This window comes from Podarcis liolepis (genome assembly GCF_965112155.1).
Source record: "Podarcis liolepis genome assembly, chromosome: 8".
Taxonomy (NCBI): Eukaryota; Metazoa; Chordata; class Lepidosauria; order Squamata; family Lacertidae; genus Podarcis; species Podarcis liolepis.
The window spans coordinates 69,093,990-69,108,863 of record NC_139560.1 but is presented as its reverse complement, the minus strand read 5'-3'; the positions used below and the strand labels follow the sequence as shown (position 1 = coordinate 69,108,863).

At 44.0% G+C, this 14,874-nt stretch overlaps 1 protein-coding gene across 1 annotated transcript in view; it reads left to right on the top strand.

The window, feature by feature from the left end:
- Window positions 1-1,413: 1,413 nt before the first annotated feature.
- Window positions 1,414-14,874, top strand: part of CDH6 (cadherin 6) — a 166,355-nt gene continuing 152,894 nt past the window's right edge. The window contains exon 1 of the mRNA XM_083519280.1: window positions 1,414-1,906. The gene's annotated coding sequence lies outside the window, so the exon portion shown is untranslated. The remainder of the gene's footprint in view (window positions 1,907-14,874) is intronic.

The window sequence follows — 14,874 nt, the reverse complement described above, 5'->3', positions numbered from 1 at the left end:
GTCGATGAACAGAACAGAGGGAGCTGCTTTATACCAGGGGTGCCGACTTCAATAAAATATTTCTTGGGGGAAGGGACAAGCAAGCCCCGCCCTGCATAATCGATCACATGACGCCGTGCACACTCACCATTAGAATGGCAATGCCCATCGACATGGGAGGGGCAGCTCCCTCAAAAATTTTATGGGGGGGGGTTCAAAGCCCCCCTCAGCCCCTAGGAGTTGGCTCCTATTCTTTATACTGAGCCACATTAGTCCATCTCCCATGCTGATGGGCTTGACCGAGAGAAGGAGCAGATCGCGCAGAGGAAGTGTGCCGGACCTGCCGAAGCTGCCATAAAGAGCTAATTGCGGATAATAAATCAATTAGCACGTCAAGGACTAATCAAAACATCTACATGGTCCACCTACATCAGCACAGCCCATAGCGATTGGCTTATACTGGGCCACACCATTGGTTCATCCGATGGGCTTCTACAGAGCCACACCATTGGTCCATCTGATGGGCTTCTACAGAGCCATGCCATTGGTCCATCTGATGGGCTTCTACAGAGCCACACCATTGGTCCATCTGATGGGCTTCTACAGAGCCATGCCATTGGTCCATCTGATGGGCTTCTACAGAGCCATGCCATTGGTCCATCTGATGGGCTTCTACTGAGCCACGCCATTGGTCCGTCTGATGGGCTTCTACTGATCAATGCCATTGGTCCATCTGATGGGCTTCTACTGAGCCACGCCATTGGTCCATCTGATGGGCTTCTACAGAGCCATGCCACTGGTCCATCTGATGGGCTTCTACTGAGCCACGCCATTGGTCCATCTTGGTCCATTGGCTTCTACTGAGCCATGCCATTGGTCCATCTGATGGGCTTCTACAGAGCCATGCCATTGGTCCATCTGATGGGCTTCTACTGAGCCACACCCTTGGTCCATCTGATGGGCTTCTACTGAGCCACACCCTTGGTCCATCTGATGGGCTTCTACTGAGCCATGCCATTAGTCCATCCGATGGGCTTCTACCAAGCCACACCACTGGAGCATCTGCTTCAGCACAGCCAGCACTGACTGGGCAGCATCTGCTATCCTCGGACTCAGGCAGGGCCCTTGTCCACCCTCCCCACCCCCTTTCACCTGGAGACCCCACCTTCTGCAAGAGTGGGGTCCCGCATTAGAGATTCACCCTCCCCCTTGCAGGTCATGAAACTACCTCACCCCACTGTCTCACCCCCTCACCGGCTCCTTGCCTTTCATTCCTCAAACTCCTGAGGGCTTGGCCGCAAGACTTCCCAAGAAGAGCGCGCCTTTCTCTGCCACGCGAGGAGGCGGCGGCGGCGGCGGCAAAGGAGGGGAGGCGGGCGTCTTCCAGAAAGGCCTCCTCCTTCTCCTCCTCGCACCTCCCACCCCATTCACTCGCGAATCGCTGGATGCCTGCAAGAGGCGCCTTCGCTGCTCCTCAGCCCTTCACCTCCCCGTCCGCAGAGCTGCGGCTCCGGCTCCCGAGGCGCCGCATTAAGAGCAGGGCGCACCGTTGGCGTGCGCGCGTGTGTGTTCTGTGAGGTTAAAAGAAAAAAAGCCGGCAGGGCTGTGTGTGTTTGTGTGTTGTCTGTGTGTTTCTGTTTCTACATCTTTCCTGGCTAGTTTCCATTTCCTCCAAGGACTCCGGGACGCTGCCTTAGGGACCGAGTCCGCCGAGGGAGAGCTGCCCTCCGGCTGCCTCGCCTTCCTCCACGCCGGAGTTTGGAAGTGATGAGAGGGAGCTTCGGTGCCGCGCAAGTAGCTTCGGCGGCGGAAGGCGGACGGAGAAGCGGCGCCGTGGCCCCCGAAGCCGCCCGCTGCGTCGCTTCCCGACTCGACTCGGCGCCGGCGAACAACTTGGCGCATCCCTTTCGCCTTTTCTACTGAGCCGGTAAGGAACCGGTGGTTTCTTCTTCTTCTGTCTTCTTCTTCCTCTTCTTCCGTCGCCGGTTCGGGAGAGCTCAGAGCGTGAGACTCTTCAGGGTCGAGGGTTCGAGTCCCGCGCGGGGGCCAAAGGTATTGCGGGGAGGGTTAGACTAGATGATCCTTCCGACTCTACGTTCTAGGCAAGCGGTGCCAACTTGAATAAAACATCGCGGGGGGGGGGCGGGGAAGGTAAGCCCTTACTGCATAATCGATCACAAGATGGGGCACCCATCTTTTTGCCTATCAACTTTGGGGGGGGGCTGGGGGGTCAAATATTTTATTGAAGGGACCTCGGCTCCTAGGAGTTGGCTTCTACGCTTCCCGTGTTTTTCTTGGTTCGGTGGGTCGGTTGGTTTGCCGCTTCTCTCCTCCCCCCCCCCCCAATACCCCTCCACCTCTCTTCTTGTTTGGTCTGCTGCAAATGCTAATGAAACCCTGTTATTTGCACACACACACACACACACGAAAAGTTGGCAGGTCCGTTACTATGGGAGCACCATGCCAGTGTGGCGGCACATGGACGGCGATGCGCTCTTTTGAGCTGGGGATGGGAGTTCTTGTCATTTCTCTTCCTCTTTTTTGCGCATGGATGGGATGCTAAGTGGATGCGAGCAACTGAAGTGCTTGATAGGAGCAGCATCTTTGCTGCTCGTTTAGGCAAGGTAAAGAACGGGGCGCCTTCTGTTGATGCCACTAGGAAGCCCTTTGGACACCCTGAAACACCTCCCCCCGACACACACAAAATCACACGCGCCTCTCGCTACGAAGCGGAGAAATCCCAAGAATAATAATGATAGCCTTCTCTTTGGATTTGATATGGATCTCATAAGGCAGAAGGAAAGCCTCGAGGAGAGGGAGGGGGGTCGGAATACTGATCTAGAGAACGTACACAGTTGGAACGAGGTCTTTCCTTGAGGAAAAGTCGGGAGAGCAGGGAGAGTTGCTGCAGATGGCACAGAAACCTGGTAAAGCATGGAATGCTTTGCGCCTGAAGAAGAGGCAGTGTGCAAGGTGAATGAACGTGGGATGCTGAAGTTGAGCACCTATAGAAAATTCAATCACAGGGTGAAACACGTTTCTGGCAAAACTATATGTATTGAAACACGTTGCATGTATGCATTGTGCATGTGCGTGTGTGTGTGCATAACCTCACCCCCAAGCATTCCTGCGTATAGCGTTTTTGATTTAAAGGTTTGCATCTGGGCATAGAGGTCAGCGGTTGTGGAATGAGGTCTTGACAGTGCTGCAATAAAATCCATATTTTATGGAGAGTTAAATGCAGTGCTTTGTAAGTGCAACTGGATGTTCATCTATATGGTCCCCCCTGGTGACATTCAGGGATCAAGAAGTTTAATGGCTTAAATTGCACTCATCCCAGCAGCACATCTGTTACCTTTAACCAGAAAGGGAACAGGAGATGTCTCTTTATGACACCTATGATTTAAAGTTTTCTTATCACAAGATCTTAACGGAGCACGGGGCGGGGGGGGGGCGTGCTCTTCTTCAGCCTGATCCAAGAGAGTAAGGGCAATTCATTTGTTTGAGGGGGGGGAGTCTTCGTGCAGTTCTTGTGCGAATAGCGCACCCTTAACGGAAACTGCTATGCGTGTGTGCTCCATTCACTGCGTACTCAGACGAAACTGTGCACATGAGTAACTATGCCGTTCATGATTACTGCTTTGGAAGTTGTGTGCAGAGCTGTGTGCTCAGCTTTTATACGGAGATCTTGTGTGCGCACAAGGGATGCCAGATGTTGATGCAGGACCAAATTAGGGGTACTCTCATAGTTAAGTATTTATGCGGTGTGTGTGTGTGTGTGTGTGTGTGTGTGTACATACGGAGTCTTGGCATTGCTTCTGCTTTTTTTTTTCTTAGAGGCATATGAGACAATGTGTACCGGGAAAGGATTGGCTGGAATGTACATTTCTGGGTTCACCAGAGACATATATGCATATTCTTCCTCCGGTCATGACAAAGGCTTGATTCGTGGGATAGAATTTCAACAGCGTACATGGTTTCTGCCAGAAAGTGTTTGCATGGAACTTTAAGGGCTCCATACATTCGATTAGCAGCCCCTCCCTAAAGAGTGATGTTTTACAGATCACTCTTTCTCTCCCCCCCCCTTAAGGGGGGAGGGGGTTGAATGAGTCGATAACGTTCAGTTGGGAAGGAGGGTGCGTCTGGTGGGATGAGATCAAACAGATTCTTTCACCCCGATACAAACATAGATTTCCATCGGGCTGCCACAGTGAGAGCATCTGATTGAATTGGCTCGTATAAGCAACTCCAGTCCACTGTCCTAATAAATAACTGCAGGACCAAGTCTCTTTATCCTGATATCATCAGGCAAGCTCTAGCACTTATCTGCTTCTTGGTTTTAAATTGCACTGAGAGTCCTTTGGCCCAAATTTCAAGTGATTTGCGACCCAAAACTAACTGGTTACTCAGAAATAACAGTCAGAGGCAGTGGGGAAAGAATGTCTTAAAGGCAAGTGGAAATGATTCAGTCTGATGGTGGCTCCCTGCAGTTATCCTGTGCAGCCATTCGAGGCTCTTGAAAGCTGGTGAACCCTCTAGGGACTTGCTAGTTTTTTTCGTTATAGCGGTTTTCACACCAGTTTCCTGTTATCTCGTATCTCAAGGCTAGCCATCAAAGATTATATCTATAGCTTGCCATTGAAAAGTGAGAGCAATGGAGAAGTTTAAACCTGCATCATTCTCTGTTAAAAATCTGCACTTCTCAGCATCCACCTCCTCACTCCTATGTCAGATTCCCAGTGAAAGTCGTCGCCAGTGAAAAAGATGTTTAGTATTTCTGCAGGCTTTGACAATAAAGCATAATGCATTTGGTAACTTGCATTGAATAAAATGGTTCTCTCTCTCTCCATCTCCCTCTGCTGAACATTAGTAAACTACTTTTCGAAACTTGCTGGAAGCTTTTCACAGACAAGTTCTGTTAACCAGGTTGTATTTCTACTTCTCATAATGTCTCACTGAGATTAGTGATTCCCCTTCAAAGTGTTTCCTTCTTTTGAGACATGTGTTTTGCTTCATCATATTCTTTTATATATATATATTTTTGAGTGGAAACTGTTTTCAGGGAAGATTCTCTTCCTCGCCACCCACACTCCAGTTAACTTGTTTGATCTGGGATTTGAAAAGATAATAAAGTCCAGCTCTCTATGTGACATGATAAATGGGCCGCTTTTATGTGCGGAGAACTTGTACAGTTGTTACATTTAACTATTGTGATTCATCCTTTGCTGGAATATTTTACTCTTTTGCTATTTGAATGACCGTCTGACATTGATACATTGTGCTTTTTTTGGGGGGGGGACCCAACTCCCAAATTAAAGATTATTATGAGTACAGCATTATTTCTGCATTTCATCTAGAAATGTGTGAAATTAACAAAACTGAAAACATTTCTAATGCCCATGGCATCATGTTAACACTGCAAGCCCATTTGTAATACACAAATCTCATGCACTTTCATTCCACCTTCCAGTAAGTCTTTAGAGAGGGGCAGTATAAATCAAGTTGGTGCTATATAGAGAAATGGTTTCAGGCCCAGCTATGGATCTTCTTCACATTGCATAAGGATTGCTGTAATTCCTATATTGATCTCCTGAAATTATATATAGTACAACAAGAGGGAAGCACTCAATAAACACAGGTCAAGAAGGAGTACCTCCAGGATGAAAGCATAAATTTATGAATTCATCCAAACTATGGGTTCAGTTGCTTAATTTATGTTTGCGTCAGTAATGCAGTTTACTCCTTGGCCTGCTCTGAAATTGTGCAAGAAGAAAAAATGCTAATTTCCTTTGCATGTTGTCTTATGGTTCCTGTTAGTTTACAGAAGTTTTCTCCATGTGCCTTTTTAAGCTGCTGTGCTTCTCCTGATGTTTCTAAACGATTTTGGTTTCAATAATCATTTGGTCAGAATGCTCCAGAATTGGACATACAGTTTTGGATGGGATTGTAATTCCTTTTGCTGTAGCTACCATTCCTATCGCTTATCCGTCACCGTGTATACGTTGAGTGTGCATATCAATTCACCCGACTCATTTCATAAACTATGTCCTAGCAAATCAGTCTTTTCTGCTGAGTGAGTGTGGTAGTTGTCTTTCGCTTTATAGACATTGGTTATCAACTTTGGATGGTATTTTTTTGGGGGGGGGAGAGAAGGAAAACTGGCATAAGCAATGTTCCTTGCATCGTTGGTTTTGGCCCTGGTATCCCAATCTGAATGAAGTCGGAGTATGGTCCCGAAGGACAGAGAAGTGACTCACTCTGAAATGTATGGTTGTTTCAAAAATACAGTTTTTAACTCAGCGGCTGTCTACCTCATTTACCTAACAAATAGGTTTAAGCAGATTACCAGTGCATTTTAGAAACCCCTTCCCCTTTGAATACTGAATAGTACACTGGAAAGTATCATAATTGTGATTCAAATAAGCAGACTGGAGGGAAAGAAATGTGCATTGTTATTTGGTAAATTACAGTAATGCTTGGTTTTTGAAAGCTTTTTTATCAAGGCATTCCCTCGCTCTCATTGAGAAGTGTATGTGTGTGTGTATTTCTGTACCTGTCAAGAAGGGAAGTAAAAGTTGGGCTTTTAATTTGAAACTGGATATCTGGGTGGCAATCATTTGCTCTTGGCGTAGTCTTCCTATATGGCCCTGGCCAAGGTATTTAGCTTCGCTTCCCTAAAAACCATTCGGACCTCCCCCATCCCCATCACACACACACACACACGCACACACACACACACACACACACACAGCATTCTTCAGAGAGAAAATGTTGATCAGGGCAGCTACATTTGATCGTATAGGACAGCAAGTTTCATAACTCCTAAAAAGGCTGCAATAAAATTGTAAGCATTGGTCATTTTGATTTGTTGTTGATTTAATCAAGCACAGTTCAGCAAATGTTAAGAATATCGTATTCAATGGAAAAATCGGTGAGACTTAACAGTGGTTTGAATTCTGCTGAATCATGGCCTTTTTCTAGTCTAAATCTTTCTGGCAACCCCCTCCCCCCAATAACCCCCCCACCCCCATGAATTTTTGACTGAAATACTACATATTAGCCAATCTGAAATCAGTTTTGTTTGCCAGTGTACTTTTTAAAATTGAGACACACAGAGAATGTGGGGGAAAACGTTGTGCACTGATAGACAATATTGAATGGTGTGGCCATGAGGTCATGCTGGAGGTTGATAAAACTTCACTTTCAACATAGCCGTCCCACCTACTCCTCAGGCACCATGCCTTGCTGTAGACAATGACAGCACTCACAGATTCTTTTATATTTATTCGGTTCCCTAGAATAAGGGAACATTGAATCTATAGCGTCACAACTCCTGGAAAGTAGCAAAAACTATTCCAGCAGTTTCTTAACACTCCATAGATAGTGATGCTGCCTTGCTATCGCTCCACCTGGCAAATTGAGGACATCCTGGGTCTTCCTTGCATCAGTAGAGCAAAATGATGAGGACACCAAAAGGACATTTATCATGACTTGTGGCAGCTACATAGTCACATCATCCTAGTTGTTCAATGCAGGTTTGGAAGATTAGTCAGCTCATCGTTTCCCTACACAGCAATTTTAGTTATTCGGAAATTATTATTTGTCTATGCAGCAATTTCAGCCTTCAGGAGTGCGTATAACATAATGCATTGCGTTTCCACAAAACAACTTATCCTTATTAGGATAAAGAGTTTTCCCTCTGTCTCTCTTGTTTGGAGTTGACACTTGGTTAAAGAATTCGTAGCTTTCCGATTATATGCATTTTTAGTTGATCAAATTTGCACGAATTTTCTGATGAGTAAGGTGCTTTTTAAAACAAAAAACGATGTTTCATGTTGTGCATCGACAACCAGCTTAGAGGAGACACATCCTCCTATGGGTGTTGCTTGCCTTCTGTAATGTTCATAAGTGTTGCTATTAAAAATAATAATTACTGTTATTTTATAATGTTGGTGAATTAATCAGGGGCAACTTGTATGCCAAATAAAAGGTTGTTTTAAAAAATTGATTGATCTGGTCAAGATTGAAACTTACCTTGTCAGGCCGAATCGCAGCTATAAAGATGTGTGTTTTGCCAAAAATGTTATTTTTATTTCAAACCCTACAGGTCGTGGACAGAATGGAATGTTTCGGAAAGTGGCAGAAGGATATATCTAAGTTTGTCTGGCAGGGCAAAAAGCCCCGAATAAAATTTAAAATACTAACTGACTCAAAAGAAAGAGGGGGGTTTGCCCTGCCGGATTTAAGGTTGTACTATGAAGCTGCAGCCTTCTGCTGGTTGAAGGATTGGTTCTTGTTGGAAAACACTGATGTCCTAGACCTGGAAGGGTTTGACAATGTTTATGGTTGGCATGCATACTTGTGGTATGACAAGGCAAAGGTTCATAAATTGTTCAAAAACCATATTGTCAGAAAATCAATCTTTGCTGTATGGATGAAGTACAAGGATTTACTAGAAAGTAAAACCCCGAGGTGGTTATCACCAGTGGAAGCCAAGGTTTCTAAAAAAAGGCCCAATATGGAGGCCTACTGGCCAAAATATTGGGAATTAATTGAAAGAGTTGGAGACAACTGGAAGCTCCAAAGCCAAGACAAATTAAAAAACAAGGTGCGAGACTGGCTACATTATGCTCAAATGCAAGAGGTTTTTAAAATGGATAAAAAAGTTGGTTTCCAGGTGGAGAAATCGAAACTAGAGACGGAGTTACTAGAACCCAAAACTAAGGTACTTTCGAGAATGTATAACTTGCTGCTTAAATGGAATACACAGGATGAGACAGTTAAATCTGCTATGATAAAATGGGCACAGGATGTAGGACATAACATTATGTCCGCGGACTGGGAAAGGTTATGGAACACCGGTATGAAATTCACGGCATGTAGTGCCTTGAAAGAGAACATTATGAAAATGGTATACCGGTGGTACATGACCCCAGTTAAGTTGGCTAAAATATACCACCTGTCTGATAATAAGTGTTGGAAATGTAAGGAGGCAGAAGGGACATTCTTTCACCTCTGGTGGACCTGCCCGAAAGTAAAGGCCTTCTGGGAAATGATATACAACGAGTTGAAAAAGGTATTTAAATATACCTTTCTTAAGAAACCAGAGGCCTTTCTGCTGGGCATGGTGGACCGGAAGGTGCCAAAGAAGGACAGAACTCTGTTTATGTATGCGACAACAGCAGCAAGGATTCTTATCGCAAAGTACTGGAAGACACCAGATTTACCCACACTGGAGGACTGGCAGACACAGTTGTTGGACTACATGGAGTTGGCAGAAATGACTGGCAGAATTCGAGATCTGACCGAAGAAACAATAGAGGAGGACTGGAAAAAATTCAAGGATTATTTGCAAAAATATTATAAGTTATTTGAATGTTAAGATTCTGCATGATTAGGAAACGTCACGCTTCCGCAACCTATTTTAAGCAAATGATAAAGTAAGTTCAGATAAAAAAGAAAAGGAAACAAACTTGAAACAATATATTATGTTTATTGTGAAGGTATCAAAAGTAAACTACAAACTTTTGAAATTGGTAACATAATAAAGTCAAAGATACAATAAGTGGTGAAACAAGGTAACAAATTGCTGACCAGGTTAGAACAATGAATGCAATGTTGGGAAGATGTGGGGAGGTCCAAAAGAAAGTAAATTTATGAAAGATGATGTGTAACATATTCAACTTTTCTATTTTTTTTTTATTTTTCTTTATATATAAAAAAAATGTTTCTTGTATGTTGCTATGTAAACTAATTTGTGAACCTATGAAAAGGAACGCAATAAAAAATTTGATAAAAAAAAATAAAAAATTGATTGATCTAACCAATTAATTGACTAAGTATGGAAATGCAGTTTTAATATAAAGTATACTTGTTTGCAGAGGAAGACTTCCAAAACACAGTAATAAGCCACTGTCAGGGGTTTGTTTGTTTGTTTGATTGTTTTTTGCAATCAAGTGCTGCAGAAATTTTAATTAAATAAATAAATAAAATAAGCATGACTGCTTGTTGATCCCAGAAGTGTTTTTTCTTCATCAAGCATAATAGGACAAGATTCTGCCAAAATTAAACTGCTTTATTATTTATTTTCAGCAAGCTTACCAGACTGCATAATTCAGTTATCCAATATTTGTTTTTAAAAGTTTTACTGATTTTTATCTGCATTGATAATTATGCAGGTATATTTTAACAGTTTTGTGGATTTGAGCTGTGTTTTATTGGTGATTTTATTTCATATATGCCTTAGAGAGTCTTGTGATTAAGCAGTCCATTCATTTGTAAAATACAAATTACGGAGCTTTTCTCTGACCCAGGGGTTTCAGCAGGGAAAGTAAGCAAACACATCAGAGTAAAAACACTAGGAGTTAAAAGTAGCTGGATAGTGCACTTAAAAACAAACAAACTGGGTTGATAAAAGTTTGTCTGGACGATTTTATTTTTACAAATATATATGGACAAACTCAGTTCATAATTCCTCTACCTGAAATGTGAATAAAAATTACGAAGAGGTAGCAATCTAAGGTAGTACACAGTACAGTCAGATTGTTCCATGTTTTTGAGCTTCCATATAGCAGCCCTTCCATTGTGACCCTATCAATTCCCACTCCAGAAAACCCTTTGAGTTCAGGTGACGGAATCTTAACATAGAGTGACATAACACAAAAAACAGGCACTTCCTGCTCACTTGACTACTGGTTATTAAAGTCACCTATGTCCAGTAATGCATTGCTTTGACCTTTCTAAGCAGTAGGTATTAAAAACAAACAAAAAACACCTGCCCAAATGCTATTTTAGATAGCATTTTTGTTTCATGGCAAATAGATTAATACAGGTGTTCTTTCATATGGCCATACTGGCTGACTGCATCTCAGTGTGCTTTGCTGCAGATTCCTTTTTGTCCCTAAGATCATCCTACACAACTGATTTTCTCCTCCTCCAGAGAGCTTCCCTTGGAAACTATTTTTGTTTCCTGCCTGAAGAAGGAATCGTTTCCTTCTTCTCTTTCAGGAGATCCTCAGGCCCGCAGGAGCAAGAAGGAATTACCATGAAGTACAATTTGACCAGTACTTCTCTAGTCACAACTTCCCCCAACATTGGAGCATGGCATACTATAGGGATGATGTTAAGTTGTGGGTGAACATATCAGACGACACAGCGATTCTCCAAACAGCTCTTGTTTATTCACAGGTCAGAACAGAACTGAACTGAAGGGTTCAGCCTACCACGGGAATGTCGTTTCCCTGGTAGTCTCTCAGGTGTACGCGGTGAGAGTCGAGTTGTCTTTTAGACACTCGGGGTACCAGTCTTTTGATGGTGCTCCAAGACATGATGGACAGGGCAGACCAGAACTGAACTGAAGGGTTCAGCCAGCCTGCTTATATAGAGCTCCAGTACAACGTAACTGTAACAACTTTCTGTAACTATCCAATCACTGAATGTCACGTTCGATCCCTTATTTGCATATGTGGACCTGAACTATCTACAGTATCCCCCTGCTGGCGCAGGGTGAGAACTTCAGTACATAACAGATGATCTCTTAAGAATAAAATGAAAGGTATGAGTGTGTGGTGTATCGGGGCCTTCACTGCAAACACTCCAATGTTCCTTCTACGGAATAATTAGTTGGATTTTCTGAGAGTTGAAGGTTGATTTGAAAGAGGCATGGTGTACCATAATGGTCCACATGGTGTGCACTCTCATCCCATTATCACCTCTGATTTTTCCCACAGGCTTTGTAGCACACAGTGATTGCAGCAGATATAGAGAATGATTTGTTCAGGATATGAACTTCCCAATCTGAAACCCCTACTCTCTGAAGCATTAAGCTAAGCATCCATCAAACCTCCTGATGTTGGCTCATAATGGCTCAGTGACAGCCCTCTGCACTGTCAGCCCAGCCTGCTTTAAAAGTTCCCTTCTCAAGCCCCCAAACTAGCTGGCAAGACTGGGAACGGGTGGGAGAGAGCAAGCATCAGAGATGACCTCTGAAAGCCCAGGGTTCTTATCTGCAATGAAGACTTCTGCACCAGCTCAGAACCTGCAATGTCAAAGGGAGTCCCAGAGCTTTATTTCTTCCAAGAAATTTTCTCCTCGCGGTCTTGCCAATTACCATATTTAAATCAAAGTCCTTGGGAGGATTCCTCTGAATGATTAAAGCCTCCGTTGCTGATATGGACGGTGGGAATTTAAGATGAGACCTCAGCTCTCATGAGTCTTTTCTGCTGACAGTTTCCTCCCTCCACTTTCCCAAATGTACCAAGTTGCAAGGATGTGGAAATACACCCGCAGTGTTCCCAGGAGGCCTAGCTGGGTCTTTCTAAGTTTAGGAGAAATCACAAATGTTCTCTAAAAGTTCTTCAAGGAAGCTTGGAAAGGATGATCCAGTTACGAATCAGAGTGGGGAATTTAACCTGTAACTGGTAGCCTTTTAAACCTCTGCCAAACTTGTTTGACTAAGGTGTCCATGGGACAACACACATGGATTTTACAAGCCCTTGTGTTCGCTTAGAGACTTACACTTGGAGCCTGGAAGGACAAATGCTCAGCATCTAGTATTACATTTGAGCATACTTTAAAGGTACCCCTGCCCATACGGGCCAGTCTTGACAGACTCTAGGGTTGTGCGCCCATCTCACTTAAGAGGCCGGGAGCCAGCGCTGTCCGCAGACACTTCCGGGTCACGTGGCCAGCGTGACAAGCTGCATTTGGCAAGCCAGCACAGCACACGGAATGCCGTTTACCTTCCCGCTGGTAAGCGGTCCCTATTTATCTACTTGCACCCGGGGGTGCTTTCGAACTGCTAGGTTGGCAGGCGCTGGGACCGAACGACGGGAGCGCACCCCGCTGCGGGGATTCGAACCGCCGTCCATGCGATCGGCAAGTCCTAGGCGCTGAGGTTTTACCCACAGCACCACCCGCGTCCCTTTATAAACACCAAATTAATTTAGATATCTCTTTGGACATTTGGATGGCATATATGAATCTGTATTAAATGGATGTTTCGATGTTGATTGTATTGTTAACGTGAGCCGATAGGTTTGTTGCTTCTTTTTTCTTTTTCTTTTTCCTTTTCTCTAATAAATTTGCAATGAAAAAAAAACATTTAAAAATCAAACAATAAGCACAGAACAAGAGAAATAAGTGTGTACATGATGGGGAATCAGAGAACCTGTTTGAGAACTGTTGTCTGACTCCAGCTGTTCATAAATGAGAATGCTACCCCAAACATCAGTGTGAAAGATGCAACAATACCACACTGACTGCCTCATGCAGACTGCTGTCCGATCCCCAAAAACACTGATAGCATATACATCTTCCATCTGTTCAAGCTCAGAAGTTTGCCAGCCTTGCTATGTTTCAAAACAATCCATTTCATAATGTCTTTGCCTTGGCAATGCGGGGAGGAATTTTGTGGATTAATTAGACTTCATTGCCAGAATGTGTGTGTGCAAGAGAGAGAGAGATGAAGAAATATTTAATTATAGTCAGAAAGTGGCTATTAGATTTCATTTGCAATATAAAATATGTGCTGTATCTTTTCCAATGTTCCTTTATGCCGTGTAGTGCACACACACACACACACACACATTCAGACTTTCTGAATAAGCTATCACTGCACCTGTTTTGATACCTTAAATTTCTCTCTGTTAAAACTGACTCCTTGCGTTGGAGGGTGAAAATTAAAACTCTCCACCCACTTTTTTAAATAGGTGCTATAGAATGAGTTGTGTCCAGTGGTAGCTTTTGCCTGGTGGAAAGGACTTGTAGGGGAGATGAACCTCAAAGTTGTTGAGCTTTGGGGGGGGGGGAATGAACCTGAAAGTTGTTCAGCTTCCTGGTCCTGTTGACAAAAACCCAGACATTTTGCCGATTTTGTCATTCGAATCCTGGACATGTCCTGGAAATTCCAGACTTATGCCAACCCTATCCACTTGCTCACTTGTGGCGCCTGCAAGTTGTGGAATCTGATTCCCCCCCACCCATTCCTTTCAAGCTCTCGCACCTCTTAAGCTCCTCCCCTTTTTCCTTAAAAGCTGCTCCCGACCTTGGGGGAACAGAACGGGATATGCTATGAAGCAGAAAGGAGAATGAGTAAGAAACACGTTCTTTCCACTAAGCTAAAGCCATCATTGGATACAATCATCCCACCCTTCTCCATCCCACATGTGTGAGAGGCCAAGTGAGGGCTGCTAACTCCCCTTGGCCCTCCAGGTGTTTTTGGCCTACAACTCCCATGATCCCTAGCTAGCAGGACCAGTGGTCAGTGATGATGGGAATTGTAGTCTGGAGGAGGGCCAAGGTTGAGGAAGCCTGGTATAATGGTTTGGGAAGGGAAACTCCAGGATACAGATTTGCTATTGACAAACAACAACAAAAGCACTGTCTTTCACTTGGCAATTCCAAGCACAGCCCGGAATAAAAATCTGCTCGGTATTAAAGCAAAAAGTTGGTGGTGGTTATGTTCCGCATGCTGCGCTCTGATCAAGATGATGCCAGCTGGGATTCATAGATGATCGCCCTGCACCGCAGAGCAGCAATACCCAGAGAAGGATATTCTGTTGTTGCTTAGCTCTTCAAAAGAATCAGGGCATCTTTCCATCATGTCTCAATGTCTTCTATGATAGAATGAGGAAGGCAATTTGCAGTTCTAGCCAAAGCAGTGGAAGAAAGTCGTACTGAGCCTGTAATTCGAAGCACCCTTACTGGGAAACAGACACCACTGAACTCAGTGGGACTTATTTTTTGAATAAACATGCGTATGTTTAGGCTTCAAGAAGTTATTTTTTTGCAAACTGCCATCGTACTTGTTACCTCTGATCCAAGCTAAAAATGAAAACAAAACAGCTAGGCTGGATATTTTCATGTTTACATGCAATTAAATCACAACTTTGCATG